Source organism: Thamnophis sirtalis, unplaced genomic scaffold (genome assembly GCF_051295495.1).
Source record: "Thamnophis sirtalis isolate CommonGarterSnake01/CBP01778 unplaced genomic scaffold, rThaSir2_p1.2 scaffold_1, whole genome shotgun sequence".
Taxonomy (NCBI): domain Eukaryota; kingdom Metazoa; phylum Chordata; class Lepidosauria; order Squamata; family Natricidae; genus Thamnophis; species Thamnophis sirtalis.
In genome coordinates this window covers 27,983,682-28,003,228 of record NW_028261381.1, presented here as the reverse complement: position 1 = coordinate 28,003,228, position 19,547 = coordinate 27,983,682, and the positions used below count along the sequence as shown (strand labels likewise).

The following is a 19,547-nucleotide window of genomic DNA, read 5'->3' as shown; positions in this document are numbered from 1 at the left end:
TTAGGAGATCAGGCTCATCATGTGAAAACAACACAATGAGGGAAGCAGATTTCATTGAGAGGGTTTATTAAAAGCAGTGGGAAACCCCTTACTTATTAAATCATAAAATATTTGTAAAACTACACTTAAAAGCTTTTCAGCATAATCAGGCATAGTTTTTACTTTTCTAACAAATAAGCTAATTAAGACTGGTCCTTTATTCCACAAACAACAACTCCTTTCTTCTGCATACCTCCCACCCACCCCTTCCTCCAAAATCTGTGTCCTAGGCATCTTTGAATTTTAATGTCTATTTTTATAAACAAAATAATAAGTGTCCTGAATATTTATTTCCAATGAGTTGGCATAGTGTCTATCCATCTTCCAGGGATATTGCCATTTTACAGATTTAATTCCTTAAAAAAAACTAATAATAACTCCCCATTCTAGTTTCTTGGCTTCTTTATTCTTTTTCTGCTTGCTGAGCTTTTGCCCCATTGGAAAAGTTTCCACTTCATTAGCTCCATACTGTCTCCCGTTTATTTTTACCATGCCTTTTCCTTCACATTTAGTTCTCTTTCCTCTGTTGTAAACACATTTATAATCACATAGGCAGAAAAGCCTACTTAGGTCAACTTGGAAATTACCATCAAGGTCTACGCTAGATATTAACCTACAGCTTTTAGTCTCACATATTAATGAAACCGTAGGAATGATACTTTTATAATGTGACTTTGAAATTAATTAATTCTCACCTGCCTGTTTGTTAGAAGTCATCCAGATGATGCATATTACTTATCAAAACTTTCCAAACAATAAACTAATTGTAAAATTTAAAAACAAAAATAAAAATATTAGAAATGCATCTCAGCATCTTTACCTAAAAAGCAAGCAAATAGATTCCAATTCATCATGTTATAATTGGGGATAGATCAACCTTAAATTTGTATTTTTTTTTCACAGCAGGTACCCAGATATCCAGCAACCATTCCTTCGAGTTATGTGATATTATAAACTTCTCAGAGAGTACAGCTAAGTGCTATGTGGTAATATATAAGCCTAAGTGCTCTTGCTGTTGCTATCACTATAAGTAGTTTAGGCATCCATTCTTAACAATGACACAAAACTATGAAATAAATATGATGAGCCAAGATCCACCCTTTGGTATTTATGATATAACGTAGCATGCACATACATAAGAGGCAGAGTAGCATTGTGATGTTATGATGCTGTGTTAGAACTCCTGCCTCCCACCTACACGTTCCAGGATTCCTGAAGCATTTCTAATTAGTTTTTGGCAAGTGGATTTTTTTGTGTGTGATCATAGATATGAGTCAATATAGTTGGTCCAAAAAGTGATTTAAGTTTCACATATTCAAGTGATCAAGCTTATGTCATATGGGGATGGCATCAGTTCTTTGTCCTTATGTTACAAATAGAGATTAACAGAGTTGGAAGAGACCTTGTACGTCATCTAGTCCAACCCCTGCCCAAGCAGGAAACCCTACACCATTTCTGTCAGATGACAGTCCAGTCTCTTCTTGAAAACTTCCAGTGATGAACCTCCCACAATTTCCGAAGGCAAGCTGTTCCATTAGTTGATTGCTCTCACTGTCAGAAAATTTCTCCTTATTTCCAGGTTGAATCTCTCCATGTTGGCTTCTAATGGCTGCCAATATAGTATATATAGAGGATAAATCTCCATAGGTAAGTGTAACCAAGCTGCACCTGAGCTAGAAGGCAAACTCCTGGTGCTACAGTCTCTAAAAGATTTTCTTCTCCACAAATTGTTCCTTAAATTTGTCCATCATCCTTGTGCTCAATAGGGGGATTCACTTACTTTCCCTACCGGTTCGCAAATGTGAGCGTGCGCACATCTGCGCATTCACACAACCTCTGCACATGCACAGTGCTCACGCATTACGTCAGGGTGGTTGGGTGGAGCCTCTCATAGCCGGCGCTACCGGTTCACCCAAACCAGAGAGAACCGGCTGAGTACCAACTCTGATTTATATAGTGGCTAAAGAAAGAAATACTCTCCACAGATGGCCCAGTTCTCAAAATAGAGGCTTCATAACCGTACCTTCCTTCCTCATCTTGATCTTTCCACATGCATTATCCTTCCCTCTTCATGTCAGTGACATCAACATGAAAAATGAGTAAAGGAGGAAAAAAGAATAGCTGTGATGATGCAGTGCTTAGAATGCAATATTGCAGAATAATTCTGCCCACAGTCTGGAGTTCAATTCTCACCAGGCTCAAGGTTGACTCAGCCTTCCATCCTTCCAAGGTCAGTAAAATGAGGACCCAGATTGTTGGGGGCAATATGTTGACTCTGTAAACCGCTTAGAGAGGGCTGTAAAGAGCTGTGAAATGGTATATACATCTAAGTGCTATTGCTCTTTTTAACAGTAGCTACAAACCTGAAGAAGAATCTAACTATGGTGCTAAGATTGCTACAACAGTTGAAGTAGAGAATCTTCACTACAGTCATTATAGCAAGCATTTCAGTGGGATGGTTTCTGATTATAAGCTTCAGTGGAGAAACAGTGTGTAGGTTTTGCTTTAAAAAATGAATACATTTTTAAAAAAATAAAGTTAAAGGAAGGAAGGGAGATGAGAATAGCATGGCAAAAGCGCCAACTCTTTGTTTAACTATCACCCAACGCTTTGTACAGTATGTGTTTATCCACAGAAGCCTGTTACTGAGATTTTGTTTCCACAGTCCCTTTGTGGTCAAGGAAGAAATAAATCATCTCAAGATATAAATGGTAGACATTTCTTTCCTGATTTTTGTAAAATCATCTGCGTTAGGCTTAGCCACTGAATATATCTTTATCCTTCCTACTGCAGGGTGTTGAGACAGAGGGGGAAGAAAAGAGCACCATCACAACAGCATCTAACCAAACAAACTGCAGAAAACACAGGGACTCATACCGATATTGTGTACACAGAATATATTGAAGAAGGTTGTTTTATCCTGAAATTTAAAGCTGATCCTTTCTAATAAAATAGAATATAAGCTCCTATTGTTAGAGGACAGAACTTTAAGGGTAATAGGCTATCATTAAGAGTACAGCTCAATCCATTATGCAACTTTCTACTGACAAATAAATAAATAGTTGCTGTTGAGTGCCCTGAAAAAGTTTTTGGAAAGAATGAATTATCATTTCCACCCCCTGGAAGTTACTGTAATAAGGATACTTTTTCATCATAATTTCAGAGCACTTTTCAAGGCTGGAAAAGAAGAGCTTGTCCCAAACCTGAACTACATCCCAATTCAAGAGTCTGACCTGTTTTTCCCCATATAAAAGGGGAGTTTTTTCTTTCAATCGATCAGAAGAGAGCTGAAAGGGAGCTTGGAGGTCTTCTTCTCCAGCCCTCTGCTCAAGCAGGAGACTCGATACCATTTCAGATAGGTGGTTGTCCAATCTTTTCTTTAAAACCTCTGAAGCACCTACAACTTTTGGAGCAAGCTGCTCCACTGGTTAATTGTCCTCACTGTTGGGAAGGTTCTCCTTAATTCCAAGTTGCTTCTCTCCTTGATCAGTTTCCATCCACTGTTTCTTGTCTTGCTTTCTGATGCTTTGGATAATTGGTTGACCCCACCCCCTTACTTTGTGGCAGTCCCTCAAATACTGGAATACTGCTATCATGTTACCCCTCATCCTTCATTTCTCTAGGCTAGCCAAACCCAAATCATGCAACTGTTCTTCTTTTGTCTTCAGGCCTTTAATCATCTTAGTTTGCTCTTCTTTGCATTTTTCCAAAGTCTCAACATCTTTTTTGTACTGTGGTAACCAAAACTGGATGCAGTATTCCAGGTGTGGTCTAAGGTTAGTGGCCTAAGTGTTTCAGTGGAGGTTAATACCAGAGGTGGGTTCTGGCAGGCACTACTGCCGTCTCACTCATGCGCACACATATGCAGTACAATTAAAATTGTTCCGTGCATGCGTGGAACTGAAAAACAAGATGGTGGCACCAACAGCACTGCCCAGGGAACTGATTTGGGGGTGTGACAGGCCTGGGTCGCTGCCGGTTCCAGCGATCCAAGCTGCAAAACCATTAACAGTCTGAACTGATAGGAACCCACCACTGGTTAATACTAAAGCTAGACTTTCACACCAGTGTGAACTCTTCAGAAGAAAGAGAAATGTTTATTAATTTCTTCCTTTCCTTCTGGTCCTTGATCCAATATAAGATACTTGAAAGGAAGATGCAGAAATTATTTCCCTTGGCGTCAATGCGGCATCATAGAAAAGGAGACCGTCTCACTTAACTGCCTTTGAGGGGTCATTACACTGAGTTTTGCAAAAGAGAGAATGACTTTTTGATACCAGCCTCTCAACCTACGGAATAAATTGCCATTTGAGATATATTAAGTCCCACTATCCGCAGCTTTTTAAAAAGCCACAAAGACCAATTTGATCTGCTCAGTGGCAGCAGAGGTGCCTCTGGAAAACTAAGCAGAGTTAGAATTGTTTGGCATTTGCATACCGATACTAGGGTTGTAGACTAGACTAAAAAGCTGAAATATTGCTGTCTGAGTCCAAGATCAAGATGGCACCTCATTCCTATGTAACAAATTGAATTTCACTTCAACCTAACATCCACTGTGCCTGTGGTCTTGCTTAGGGGTCCTAGATTTGCATGATGGATAGCACTGTATCCCATAGCCATGATTGGCTCCAGCATCTGCTTATTTCACTCTGCCTTTCAGTTGGGCTGATCCTAAACAAAGGTAATATTTTAAATGTCAGTCTGCAAAAGTCAGTCTGCAAAAGGAGATGATGCCTGAAAAGCAAAGAAGTGGCTGATCCAAATTTGCTTTCATTCATTTGCTGCTGCAGCCTTCCTTCCTTTTCTCCAGGTTGTCCAATGAATGAAAAATGTTGTCATACCAACAGAAGATTCAGCCAAAGTGCTCAAGAAGAAAAAAGGGAAAAGCCTAAAAAGTTGGAACATGCACAAAGGAGAACAGTTGGGCTGTTGCTGGCCCTTGACTAGAATGGAAATAGTCAGTGTATTTTCATATCGTTAGATGTATGGATGCATTTCTCCTTAAGAAAGATTCCAACCAGCACATTTTTCCTTCCTCTTTCATTTCAAGATAACCAAATCCTATTGTTGCTTAAGCTGAGTTCCAATATGGCCTGACCTTTCTTTCCTCCATTTGAGAAGAGTTGTTTTGTTGTTGTTGTTCCTTGGAAAGGAAAGCAAAAGTGGGGAGAAGGAAGAGGAGGAGGAGAAGGAGGGAGGAGGAGGAAGTGATGATGATGATTTATGGCCACCCACTCCAAGAAACTCTAGGCAGCTTTCAACATCTCAATATATAAACACAAAATCACACTACCCCAATACCTGGGAACACAGTCAGCCCTTATGAACCTTCTGGGATCCCAGGAGAATGGGTGCTATACATATCTTAGGGGTTGGGGGGATCCTGTTTCAGAGAATGGGGATTATGGCAGAGAAGGTGCTCTTCCTTAGTCCCACAAGACAATGTTTAATTGAGATGATCTGGAGCACACTTACTCAACCTGAATGTATTGGGCATGCAGAAATAATTGTATCCTGTAGGTAATCAAGATTTAGTCCATGAAGTGTTTGTAGGCAACAACCAACTCCTTAAACTGCAGCTGGAAGCTCACTGGCAACCACTGTGGCCTGTGTAAAAGCAGTGACACGTAAGCATAATGAGGAGTGCCCATTACTGTCCATGTTGCTGCATTTTAAACCAGATGTAGCTTCAGGATAGTCTTCAAGAGCAGCACCCTGTAGTATAGTGCAACAGTGTAACCATGAATTGACCAAGCTACCAATGACCATCTGAAGGGCCTCTGGATCGCGAGAGCATCACAATCTTTACAAAGGTTCTCCTGGCTACACCTGTTCATTGTACAGAAGCACATTCAGGAAGACTCCAAGCTGCAGAGCAATCCAAAATATGAAAATGCAACCCCATTCAAGTCCTATGCTGGAAACATTCTCATCCCAGGTGATCTTTCAATCAATAGCCAAACCTGAACAGTCTCCAGACACTGAAGCAGTGCACTTATAGCTTCACCTGCACAGCTGAGTGTAGAGATGAAGAGCTGGATGTTGTCATTATATTGGCCTACTGTCAATAGGAGAGAAAATGTCTAGATTAAAAGTCATTTGCTGGGGGAATGGGCAGATTCTAGAATTAATTCATCTGTTCTACAATAACTTCAACCCTACGAGCTGTGAGCACTTTTGAAATTTTAACAAGTTGTAATCATTCGTGAAATAAATTGGGGTGGGGGGGGAGACTGACAAAATTGGCTATCACGAGGCACACAATCTTTTAGAAAACGTCTGTGTAACCAAAAAGTGTCTGTCGCATCTTCCCACCCCCTTCTGCCATCCTTACAATAAAAGCTTGCCTTTCTTGTTTATTTATTGGTTTGTTTTCCTGGGTAGGTGAGCACACATTCAAACTCCAGGCACTAATTTATTTATTTTTCCTTTTAGATTTTCCAAGAAAACTGGTTGACAGAACCCCCCACCCTCAAAGTTCATGGGAGTTTAGCTTTTATGTATTTGCATTTGTTTATTTGAGTTATATCCTGCCTTTCTATTTGGGCAATGTTTCAAGGTGGGAAACATAAATTAAACACAGACGCACAGAGACAGCAAAAATCATACATTCAAATGAACGTTGACACAGATATTAAAATCATGGAACAAGTAAATGACTGCTGAAAAGATGTCTCTTTATCTAGATTTTTCTAGATATTGAGAGTGGAAGGTCCAGCTCCTAAAGGAATGAATCTCACACCTGTGGATGCCTTGCCCACAGGGCATATCGATCATTATCTATCAGCAGGGACATCTTCCTACAATTGAAGAGCTGGATGAGTTTAAACAGGAGCAGAAAATTTTTTGGGACAGATCCTGGCAAAACAGGCCAACTGCAGGTCAGCAAAGGAACAAGAGGAGGTTGTATGCTCTCACGCTTTTTTATTTAACCTATAGGAGTTTAAAAGCATGCAAATGTATATAGATAAATAGGTACCACTTTAATGGGAAGGTAACCACAATCCATGTGGTTATAGTTATGATGGCCACAGGATGACGGAAATTGTCTTGACAACCTTGCTTCATTTATTGTTTTCTTGTTATTGTTTTCTTGTTGTCTTATTGTTCTCTTCATTGTCTGTTATGGAGGAGATCCTATAGGGTCTTTTTTGAGATTTGATGATAGCCACACGTTCTGAGGGCTTCCTTAATGTGGTTTAGTTTTTTAGATCCTACAGAGCTCCTCAGTAACAGACAATGAAGAGAAAAATAAATGAAGGAAGGTTCTCATTTTCATTGCAGGAATATCGGAAAAGCTCAGGAGGATCTTCAGCCAACACAACAGATGTGCACACTTCAAACCCAAGAATACATTAAGGCAGAAGCTTGTCCACCCCAAGGATAAAACACCCAGACACAAACTGAGCAACAAGGTATATGCAATACAGTGCAGTGAGCCCTATGCAGATCTGTACATTAGGGGAAACAAAACAACTGCTTCATTTATTTATTTATTTGATTGATTTGTATGCCGCCCACTCTCGAGAGACTCAGGGCGGCTTACAGGTAAAAAAAGGGAAGGGGAGACATACAGAGAAAATGCATGGAGTACAAACCCATCAGGACTAGATTCAGCAGTCCATCTGAATTTAAAAGGCCACTCTTTTGAAGATAGTGAAGTCCACATTTTGGACAGAGAGGACCGCTGATTTAAAAAAAGGGTCAAAGAGATCATCTATGTCAAAACTGAATAGCCCTCTCTCAACAGAGGGCGGGGGATATGACGTCAACTATCTGCAGTCTACAACACAGTTCTTTCAACAGTTCCAAGAAGGCTCCACACCCATTTGCACGACTCAGGTGACCCTGATGTCATAGATAACTTCCAGATGGCCTTAGCGACTCGCTAAAAGAATGCAAATAACCAGCTGTCTGCAAGGAGTATAAATCCTTCCCTTCCCCATCATTCAGTCAGAGCTGGAGAAGAAGCAAAATGTCTTCAAAGAAAAACCAGAAAGTCCAGTTGCCTCTTCAAAAAGCACCTTCGGGAGTTCAAAGAAGACAGTAACGATCCATTCATAAAGGATTCGCATTCGACAAACCTGTATTAAGAATGAGCTAGTTATGTAATTAAGCCAAATCTTCACAACAGAGACATCCCAAAGGTGTTTTTTCAAAAGGCAACTAGACTTTGTTTTAGAGCCGAGGTGGTGCAGTGGTTAGGGTGCAGCACTGCAGGCTACTTCAGCTGACTGCTATCTGCAGTTCGGCGGTTCAAATCTCACCGGCTCAAGGTTGACTCAGCCTTCCATCCTTCCGAGGTGGGTGAAATGAGGACCCAGACTGTGGGGGCGATATGCTGACTCTGTAAACCGCTTAGAGAGGGCTGAAAGCCCTATGAAGCGGTATATAAGTCTAACTGCTATTGCTATTGCTGTTCTTGGAGAAGAATCATTCCCATCCAAGAAGTTTCTTCAGTTAACTGCTAAGAACTGAAGAAGTTCCTTGGATGAGAAGTGAAATGTCTTCAAGGAAAAACAAAGTCTAGTTGCCTTTTGAAAAAGCCCTTTGGGGACAAATACGACATAGATGACTGAGACTCTCCCATACACACTTTCAACAGAGTCCATCTGTGGAATTCTCTTTTCCCCCCCCCTCTCTTTTTTGTACAAACCTTCAATTCCATTGGACTGCTTGCAGCTTCTTCTGGTCAGCATGGAAGGAAGTTTTGAGATCTACAGGGAGAAAGTGAAATTGGCAAAACTTGTCTTTTCTCCCTCCTCCAACGGAATCCTTAGCTAATTTTGGGTCCCTTTCGTGAATGCTAATTTTTTGCTCAAGAGAAAAATGTCAGATTTAACATTAAGTTATGGTTCTTTTGACAGATTGTATTAAGCTTGATGATGTTTGAAGATAAGGGGAATTTGCCTGATGGGCAAATTTGAAGCTCTGGAAAATAATTGCTCTCTTAAGAACAATGATTCTTCTCCCTGATGGAACATCACCATTGTAATAGAAAAGAAGGGGGAGAACCATTCCCTCGTTATTATGCTGTATGATTTTTGCTTTAATATTTTAGAATTAGTTTATGGCTATTGTTACGATGAATGTGATACCCAAATAGGCTTGGTATGGTTCAAGTGGGAATAAGAACATCAGATACACTATATTAAACACATACCGTGGGAATTTTAGCCATCTTTGAGGATGTCTTCATATGAAACCCAATGACCTCTTCAAATAGGGCTTCCCGTTATAAATTTATTTATTTATTAATAAAATAAATTTGAGATAATATACTTAATTGAGATAATGTTTTAAGATACCCCCCAGTGAATTATTCTGTGGGCAATCTGTTATTTTAATGTCTCACCTTTGTTTTTGCTGGTTTTAATGCTTTATTTGCCCTTCATATGACACTTTGGCTCCATAAGACTTGGAAAAGCAAAGATAGATATTAAAGTGATTTTTCCATCACCAAGCTAATATTCTTCTAATATTTCAGACTATAACTCCTAGCATGTAGAAACAGTCTGTCAATTATCTGGAGATGACAGGATATAAAAGTCTAATTTAGAATAAGTGGATACCTGAAAGGAATAGATGGAGGGCAGGCAACAGGTTTGGGATGCAATGGAAAATGTTTTGTAATTCATCTAACTAAATCAGATTCCCCTTCCCCCCTATCTAGGGGTGAAATTCAGCAGGTTCTGACAGGTTCTGGAGAATCGTTAGCGGAGATTTTGAGTAGTTCGGAGAACCGGCAAATACACCTCTGGCTGGCTCCAGAGTGGAGAGGGAATGGGGATTTTGCAGTCCTTCCCCTGCCACACCCACAGAACCGGTAGTAAAAAAAATGAATTTCACCACTGCCCCCATCCCATAGTGGATGGGCCACCTCTCTTATCATTCCCAGCTGAATTAATTAACTAAACAACAGTTGTTTCTCATATCCATACAATCCATAGCTTCTTCACACACACACACCCCAAAACAAAGGCAACATTTGCTGAAACCTGAAATGCTTGATTCAAGTTCTTCAATCTTTAAAAGAGGGCACTCGTATAAATTTAGCAAAGACAGTAATGTGTGACTCTGATATTACCCTGACCTCACTCCACCTTCAAAGGCAACTCAGCAATCTTAAACAGTAAAATTCAAACCAAAGGGGGGGAGAGAGAGAAAGAGAGAGCCCACTGCTGCTGCCAAACAGATAGATAGCCTATGCCTGAACTCAATTTACAAAACAGGGACATCACTGGATGTTGGCTACTTTAATAGTTTTCAAGTTTCTTTTCAGATTATACTTCTACCATCAGCAAACTGCAGAGGGGAAGCAGAACTGAATTATGCTGACTGAGGAAGTGACCAGAGAGATGAACATAAAGGAAGCCAATTAACCCTTTCTCATTTTTTAAAAAATAAAAAAATAATGTACCCTTCCTCTGCCCCAATTTTTCATGCTTGCTCATGTACCTCTTAGCATTTCGACTGTTCAGATCTGCGCTAGGCTGGGGTTCCTGCTACACATTGTTCTCAAGCCGTGGGCATTGTGATGTTGTCCCCTTTAAACGTAGAATAAAATAACAGAGCTGGAAGGGACCTTGGAGGTCTTCTAGTCTAACCCCCTGCTAGACAGGAAACCCTATATCATTTCAGACAAATGGTTATCCAACATCTTCTTAAAAACTTCCAGTGTTGGAACATTCACAACTTCTGGAGGCAAGCTGTTCCACTGATTAATTGTTCTAACTGTCTGGAAATTTCTCATCAGTTCTAAGTTGCTTCTTGTTCTGCCCTCAGGTGCTTTGGAGAATAGTTTGACTTCCTCTTCTTTGTGGCAATCCCTGAGATATTGGAACACTGCTATCATATCTAAGTCTAAGTAATAGCACTTAGACTTTTATACGGCTTCACAGTGTTTTACAGCCCTCTCTAAGCGGTTTGCAGAGTCAGCATATTGCCTCCAACAATCTGGGCCCTCATTTTACCACTTTACCTCAGAAGGATGGAAGGCTGAGTCAACCTTTAGCCTGGTGAGAATCCTATTCTAGATGACAGGAGTGTAGGTTGTATACTGAAGTGAGCCCTATCCCAACAGCATCAGGGAAAATACAATTAAAAAAACAACAACCCTTTAGATGCCTGTCCTTCAAAGTGATCCTGGAACAATAACAATCTGCAACAGTCTATGAATCTAGAAATGGCAGTAAACAGGATTGCTTTCAGTTTCTTATCTGGCAAGTCGCTTTCAGAAGGTGGCCAATGATGGCTGACACACAAAACCATGCTTGTGTTACATGCCAAGTGGTGCATCGCACAAGAAGCAGCAGAGAAGGGGAAGGGAGAAGCAGAGAGTGGTCCTTATCTTATGTAGCTGCCTCTTGGGAAGACAAATAGGAAGGGAATAAAATTCAATTGTATCTGCAACACCTGGGGGGGGGAGAGCAGGGGTGAAATCTAGCAGATTTTGACAGGTTCTGGAGAACAGGTAGCGGAAATTTTGAGTAGTTTGGAGAACCGGTAGCGGACATTTCGAGAAGTTCTGAGAATTAGCAAATGCCACTTCTGGCTGGCCCCACAATGGGGTGGGAAGATTTTGCAGTATCCTTTCCCTGCCACGCCTACCAAACCACACCACACCCACCAAGCTACGCCCACAGAACCGGTAGTAAAAAAAAATGAATTTCACCACTGGGGGGAGTACCAGAGACCCACTATTAAACTGTCCCACTTTACACACACACATGCGCGCGTGCGCGCGCGCGCACACACACACACACACACATAACAGTCAAGCAATGGAAGAACTTTTAGATATATCAGCCTGAAAGTCCACATGAGCAATATGACTTTTCCCCTTTTGTTTCTAGATCTCCTCCAATTGTTGGAGAAGGCAGATGAGTTTCATAACTGTAGAGAAGGATCACTTCTTCTACCCAACGGAGTCCTATCTTCTAGTGTCGCCTGGTTATCCAATCTTTCTCTTGGCCTACCTTGCTGCAAGACAAAGCTATTGGGAAGCTTGGGAGGGGAAAGTGCTCTATGTGACACCTTGTTCTTCTGAAGAAAAGTTGGGATTGAGTATCTATCAAACAAACTACTAAATAAATGCTTTTAGGCTATAGATCTCAACATGTGAGGAAAACCGAGCAACTCCTCCCGTCTCTGTGTAACGTGAAAGAAAGAATATTGTTCATAGGTATGGCATGACGGCTTAGAGCAAGAAATGCTCCCTTCTGTGTGGTTGATAGCTTAGAGTCCAGCTTTTCCGTGATACCTCTTGTGATTGTCTCCCTTGCAGAGCATTTGGCCAGCAATTAGCAAAGTTCCATGTGAGAGGACAACAAAAGAAACCTTATTCTTCCCGGAAAATAAGGCATGGAGGTCAACTGGTTAAGCAGATAATTTCCACGGCACAGGGCTCAGCTAATTCTGCTCTCTCAGCTACCACTCACAATCGTGAGGCTTTATCAGTAGAAATCTAAACTCTCAAGGACATCTACATAATGGGAACAGATGGGTTTGCAACAGCATCTTTAATCCCAAATCAAATAGCAGAATCAACACTTCAGAATGATGGCTTACTTCGACACATTTTTGTCAATGTCGCTTGTAGCTGTCTGTCATGTGTGGAGTTGGGGAGGAGGGGAAAGCAATGGGCTTTCGATGTATGACTCACACATTTCCTCTCAGAGTTAGTCCTTTTCAGCTCCTCCACCCCCATTGATTATTCCATTCACTGTACTTTGAAACAACATACTAGATACAAACACCAAATATATAAATGGATCGATCCCACAGGTAGGCAAGTCCCATATAGAGTTAAAAATCCAAACTGACATCTTGGGATTCTCGGAATTGTTCAAAGGGTTGAGGAGACAATGTTGTACATTCACATACAGGAACCAATCAATATTATAAAATAGCAGTTTGTGTACAGTACAACCCCCCCCCCCTCCTCAGCTATTCTTCTTCTTATACAACAAAGTGAGGCCTAAGCATGAAGAGCTCACGCTAGTGATGCTGAAGAAGATTTCTCTAAAGGTTTTAAACTTCATAACTATTTTCTGAATGCGAAATTAAAAAGTGTTTCCCTTACAACTGTTATTTATTTTATTTATTAATTAATATTGAATGCTATCCATTCTAGGCAGGCAGCCAAAACTATAAACTCTTGGCTAGGCAGCCAAAACTATAGAGGTATAAAAAATAAATAGATTTCTCTTCTTTCACCAAGTCTGAGGGGAACCAATCTGCACCTGCTGCTGTGGCCTAGAGGCAGAGCTCTCACCTCACAATCGGGAGGTTGTGAGTTCGATCCCAGGTAGAGGCAGATGCTTGGGCAGGAGGTTGGACTAGATGACCTGCAAAGTCCCTTCCAAATCCTCGTTTAAGGAGAACCACTGCAAAAGCATGATATGTGCATCAAAAAATGTCCCAGAAAGATGGGTCAGGACTATGGTTGTCATGGCAGCCATGAACTGAGGAAAGATTAGTTAAAGTCCCCCCAACCCTACCAGTTGGAGTAATTCCATCTTCATCTCAGCAATCAGGCTGAACAGACCTCGCAGGGACGCTGCTGAGCAGCATGGGGAGCAGTACATATGCATTCTGCCCAAGTGGCCTCTATGGCTGACATGCATAACAAGGCCTTGTGACCCCTATATTTGTGAAATAGCACTTCTTCCCACCAACGGAGACTTCCAGAGGACAACATTAACGCCATGTCCCATCCCAAGCATTAGAAGGAATATCAAAATTGAAAGCCAGAAAGGCAAATTAAATAGGCATTGTTTAGATATATAGTTTCTGTTCTGGGGTCAGAAAAGTCAACGCATTTGAAAAGGGGTTGAGATTTGATTGTGTGGCCCTCGCTAACTATTGGGACCATTCTCCACAGAAACCCATAACAGAAGCCTTCCTTATAGCTATGACTTTTGTGTACCAGCTGGAAAGAGAAAATGCAAAACTAGAAAAAGTGTAGCAGGATAGTTGTTTAAAGCAGAGGCGGCCATTCAGCTCCCTCTAACCTAGGGGTGTCAAACACAAGGCCTGCAGGCCGGATCTGGCCCACACTGTGGTTGGATCTGGCTAGTGGTGGGTTGCAGGTGGTACGTCCCAATACGGGCGTACCGGAGCCTGCCCGGAGCACTGGATACCATTCTGGTATGGTGCTCCGGAGGGCCCACCTACCCGCCTTCGCTCCTTACCTGTGCTTTAAGCTTTTGGTGCTTCCACGCACACGCATGGCATGTACGGCACCTGCGTAATGTTCCGCCAAGCAGCTGGAGCATCGCAGAGGCTTGAGGAAGCATTGCAGGTAAGTACAACGCATGCGTACGCCACATGCGCGCGGGCATGTGGTTGACACCGGGGCCGTTCCAACCATACCAGTTAGAACGGAATCTGGAACCTACCACTGGATCTGGCCCACAGGGCCATCCTGGAAAATGTCTCATCGTTTAGGCCCGGTTTACCCAAGGTGAAGAAGAAACATCAGCCCAGCATGTCTTCAGCCCAGTTTATCCAATGCAAAGAGGAAACATGCCATCAGTTTGGGGAGTAGCATCAAGCTGCTCACGTCCACCCAGTTGGCCATGCCCACCCAGTCAGCCATGTCCAGTGAGTGGTGTATAACTGACCATGCCCACCCAGTTGGCCACACCTACCCAATCGGCCATGCCCGCCTGGCCCCCTGAGATCAACCACAGCCCTGATGTGGGCCTCAATGAAATTGAGTTTGACACCCCTGCTCTAACGCTTTTCCTGTCCCTGGAATCCTACATTCAGCATTAATCCTACATTAAATATTTCAATGAACATTTGTTTAACATGTAATTGCATGGGAAATATTTCAAGTCCTTTAAGAAACACAACACGCTATTTGCTGATGTGCACACTTTGTCTTGGGGTCCCATTACTACCTTTGGGATCCTTTGCTGATCAAGTCTGTCTGAACATGATTTAGAGAACCCTGGAAATGTTGCTCACAGACAAGCAGGAAAATTGAAGGTGTGTATTCATGTGTTGGAAAGAGACACACAAACAACCTTTCCTTGCCATGTCCTATTATTTGAAGGTCCAATAATACATATATAAAAGTAGGGGCATAAAAGAGAGCAGAATATAGTTGGTTCCGCATGAAATGCTAAGATAAGGGTCAGTCCTCCCCCCAAAATCAGTTGATTTCCAGTTTCTCTGCGACAGCCTCTGAATTTTATTCTGCAATACAATGGGCTTCTGTGGTGCGCCGAAATATTTCCTCTGTTTAGCATGCTCCACTTGATGTTGTCTATTGAGAAAGGACTTCTAAAACAGCAGCAAAAAGAAAGGGGTTGAGAACAGCTGGGAAAGAAGAAGGAATCCTGAACAGATATTGTGGTGTACCTTGCCGAGCAAACAAAGAGGCTACTAAAAAAAATACAAAGTCCGCAGTTTCATTTTTTCCCCCTCTTCCCGCCTACCCTTTCCCCCACTCCCTTGTGCTATTGAAATAGGCCCTTCGCTCAAGTACTTTTCACTTAGGAGAATGGCAAATTTCCGCAAAGGCTGCGCTAATATTATGCATTCCCTTTCCCGAGTGAAATGCTCTTCAGTAAATAGACATGAGTATTCAATTGTGATGAAGCCAGAGACAACAGAGAAGTCCTCCATTTCAAATCATATTGAGAAGGAAATGTTTTTATATACTGTATATATACACTGCAGAATAGCAGGAAACTCTGGAGGCCTGCGAGAGAAGACAAGTATATCTTCCTCTGTTTCTTATTTGCCTATTGTGTTTTGACGGTACAAAATGAAAGGATTACACAATTGTGTACTGCATAGTGCTGTGCCACATCTAAGAAGTGCCCATTATGGCAAAGGTAACACTTTCATTGATAAATTGAGTTTAACTTCTGCAAATTCCATTACTGATCAGTTTTCTCTGTGAACCACTCAAGTCACAGAAATGGTGGATGGATTGAGACGGATGATGTAATGTTCACATTTTCAAACAGAATGGAAAACAACTGAGGATTCATTTTAACAGAAGGGGGCAGTTTATAATGAGGAATTTGTATATAGGCTCATCAATGATATGGAGAGAATGAAGGGAGAAATTCAATCACACTCCTCAAGTAAGAATTTGGGGGACATGCAGGCAAAGCTAAGGGGTATGCCAGCAAATGAAACAGAACTAATCTGGGTTACTCTTAGGTACTTGATGCTACAATTTCGGAATACTGATAGTATTTGGACTAAATGCAGGAATAAAAGATTGTGTGCCATTACAACGGACAGGTTAAAAAAAATGCAGGTCAGTCACAAGAAGATTCTACACTGCAGCTAATCATAAAGTTTTTGGGGACCCCACTGGCAGAACTATTCTCATCTTCAATAGAATACTTCATTGGGCATAATATAGTGGTGGGCTTCCAAAAAAATTTACTACCGGTTCTGTAGGCATGGCTTGGTGGGTGTGACTTGATGGGCGTGGCAGGGGAAGGATACTGTAAAATATCCATTCCTTCCCCACTCCAGGGGAAGGATACTGCAAAATCCCCATTTCTCCCGATCAGCTGGGATTCAGGAGGTAGAGAATAGATGGGGGTGGGGCCAGTCAAAGGTGGTATTTATCGGTTCTCCGAACTACTCAAATTTTCTGCTACCTGGTCAGAACTGGTCAGAACCTGCTGAATACCACCTCTGCATACTAGCTATTGATAGCCTTTCCTGTTAATTGTCACATGACCTTAGATAGAGGTCTGAAGCAGCATAGCCAAACTTGGTGTTCTCCATAAGTGTTGGTACTCCCACCCCATAATTCCCAGCTGAGTACCAATCTTGCAATATATGTTTCCAATGGGTTTGGAAAGCATCTGGTTGAAGAAAGATAACCTAAAGATTAAGTGATCAACGAGACAGAAATGCCTTAGTAAAGTCAGTAAAAATCAATAAAACACAGCACAAATCAAAATTAAATTAAGCTACTGAGTGATAGGAACAAGACATAAAACTCCTTCCAAGTTGTGGAAATGCTGGATTTATGTTCCTTACTATTGCATGGTAAACATATGAGTTTGTTTTGTTTCTGTCCGTTAAAGAAGGTTTTCCCCATTGCAAGTTGGTGAGCTGCCAGTTTGCAAGACGTTATGAATACTGGCAATGTGGCATTAGTAGCAATAATATTAAATTTAATCCTGTGCTTGGAATACTAGGCAAAGTAGGTGACAAACGTGCTACACACTGTGGAAACCAATCTGGCAAGCAGTGAAATCAAAATGACCTGTCGTGCTGATGTGATATGCTACAGTGCTTTACCTAACACCAGCTTATGCCTTACATAAGAGGCTGTAGTTCATTAATTGATTAATCTTACGACTATATCAAAGAAACTAAAGTAAAAAAATATGGGATCTAATTCCAAGGTAAAATGGATAAAAGAAAATGCGATAATAAAATATGAATGTGGTTAAGTACAAAGAATCAGCATTCAGATAAATACAGGCGTCTTTTCATGATACCTTGATCTGTTCAACATGCTGGGCTCTTAGCTGAACTGCCTTGACTTAGTAGTTCTACTCATAATGTATATGTCAGGAGAAATAGGACAATCTGCAGTTCACGACCCAGTGGATTGTTCTTTCAAGTAGGAATGTTGAATATTTAAGCCTAAAAGGGGCACAGAGTTAAGAGTCAAACAAAACATGAGCAATGTCTTCAACAATTGGGGCAAGTGATGGAAGCGCCCATACAGTAATTAGCCATGAAATCCAATAGCTCAAATCTTGCTTCTAGAATAGCCCCTTCTTAAAAATTGTGTCTAGCTCACAGATAGGTATTTTGGGGCCTGGAAAATGGTTTTTGTTCTTAGCCAACCAATTTGAAGATCTTTTTTTTTCTTGCTTATAACCCCATGTCTGTTTTGGTACTTGTCAGTGCATTAGAGCTCAGACTGGAAGAGACATGGCAACAAGGTCAGCCAATGGGGGCTGTTTGCTGATTCAGATAGCAAGGAGACTGGGCGTGACTTAGCTTAACTTCTGTATTAAAGCTCTGAGTCTGTGCTGAGCTCTAAACTAGTCTGCTGCTCTGAACTGAAACTTCTCTGCCTGTGTTTGCTTGTATTTGCTACTGTTACTTACTGACAGACAGTATGGTAGTTTCCACCAAGGTCCTCTGATCCAGCATGAAAATACTCAAAGGTGATTGGTTAAGATGTCTGACAACTCCCTATAAAAGGGCTGCTGCCAGATAGAGTCAGATGGATTTTACATAGTGTTCCTTAATAAAGAGTTGTTGTTACTGTTAGCCTGAGTCTGCCTCATCCATTCACCTGATCTAACACTGGCGACGAGGATGGGATTGGAAGGCAACTAGGCACAAAAAGAGCTGACTGACAATCCAGCAACTCAATCCAGCCCAGAGCTAAACGCGGCATCGAGAGGCCATCTTTAAGCACCAAATTCAAATCTGCCTTGACTGAATCAAGATGACTACGCATGCCCCACCAGCTCCATACGACCTAGCCACCGAGCATTGGGGCTTGTATATGATGAGGCCCGAATGCTTCCTCAAAGCCAACAACCTCCTGGGCCTTTCAGAAAGCCGAAAGAAAGCCATGTTCCTGAGCTACTGTGGGCCAGAGGTCTCCGACATTGCCAAGGACCTATCCGATCCAATTCCAGTACAATCAGTCGCTTGGTCAGTGCTTCAACAGACGCTGAGGACACACTATGCTCCCAAACCATCTAAATATGTGTGGAGACACGAATTTTACCTCCGTAACCAGAAGAAAGGCGAAACAATCAACCAATATGTTGCCGCACTTCGTAAGGCCGCAGCATATTGCGAGTTTCGCGATCTCGATGAACTGCTACTAGATAGAATAATTTGCGGGGTGCGAAACATCAACCTGCAGCAAAGGTTGCTGGCAAAGACCAACCTTACACTGCAAATCACATTAGATGAGGCCAGAGCAACTGAGTCCTCGACCAAGTCAACGGAAACACTGCAGAGACAAAACAGCCCTAAGAGCAGGCAGAGAGCAGCCAAAGTGCATCGCAAGACTACAGAGCAAGACCTCTCTGACAGTGAGGATGAGGTTACCGCATGCGCAGAGAAAACCGGAGAATGGCACAAGAATTTGAACCCTGTTTCCCACCTTGCGCCAGCTGTGGAGGAAACCACCAGCAATCTGTCTGCCGTTTCTGAGATGCCACCTGCCAAGGCTGCGTTCACAGAGGGTACATCGCAAGAGCCTGCAGGAGTGAATTCCCAACTCCAACACCATGGAAAACCCAAGCTCCTCAGGCTGCAAGGCCATGTCTACCCCAGTGAGAGCAATGGAAGCCGCAGCAGAGGGCAGAGAACACAGATGCCAAAGACACGTTCCAAACAATCATCGGGCAAGCAAGCACCCAGCGGAATAAGAAGCTACAGATCTCCATCCTCCTTGAAGGGTCTCCATGCAGCATGGAGATAGATACCGGCTCATTGCTGACCATCATGTCATGGGCCACACTGAAAAAGGCCGTCCT

The 19,547-nt window shown here is 42.0% G+C and overlaps 1 pseudogene; it reads left to right on the top strand.

Moving 5' to 3' along the window:
* Window positions 1-18,499: 18,499 nt before the first annotated feature.
* On the top strand, window positions 18,500-19,347 carry LOC148049363 (uncharacterized; annotated as a pseudogene).
* The last annotated feature ends 200 nt before the right edge of the window (window positions 19,348-19,547 follow it).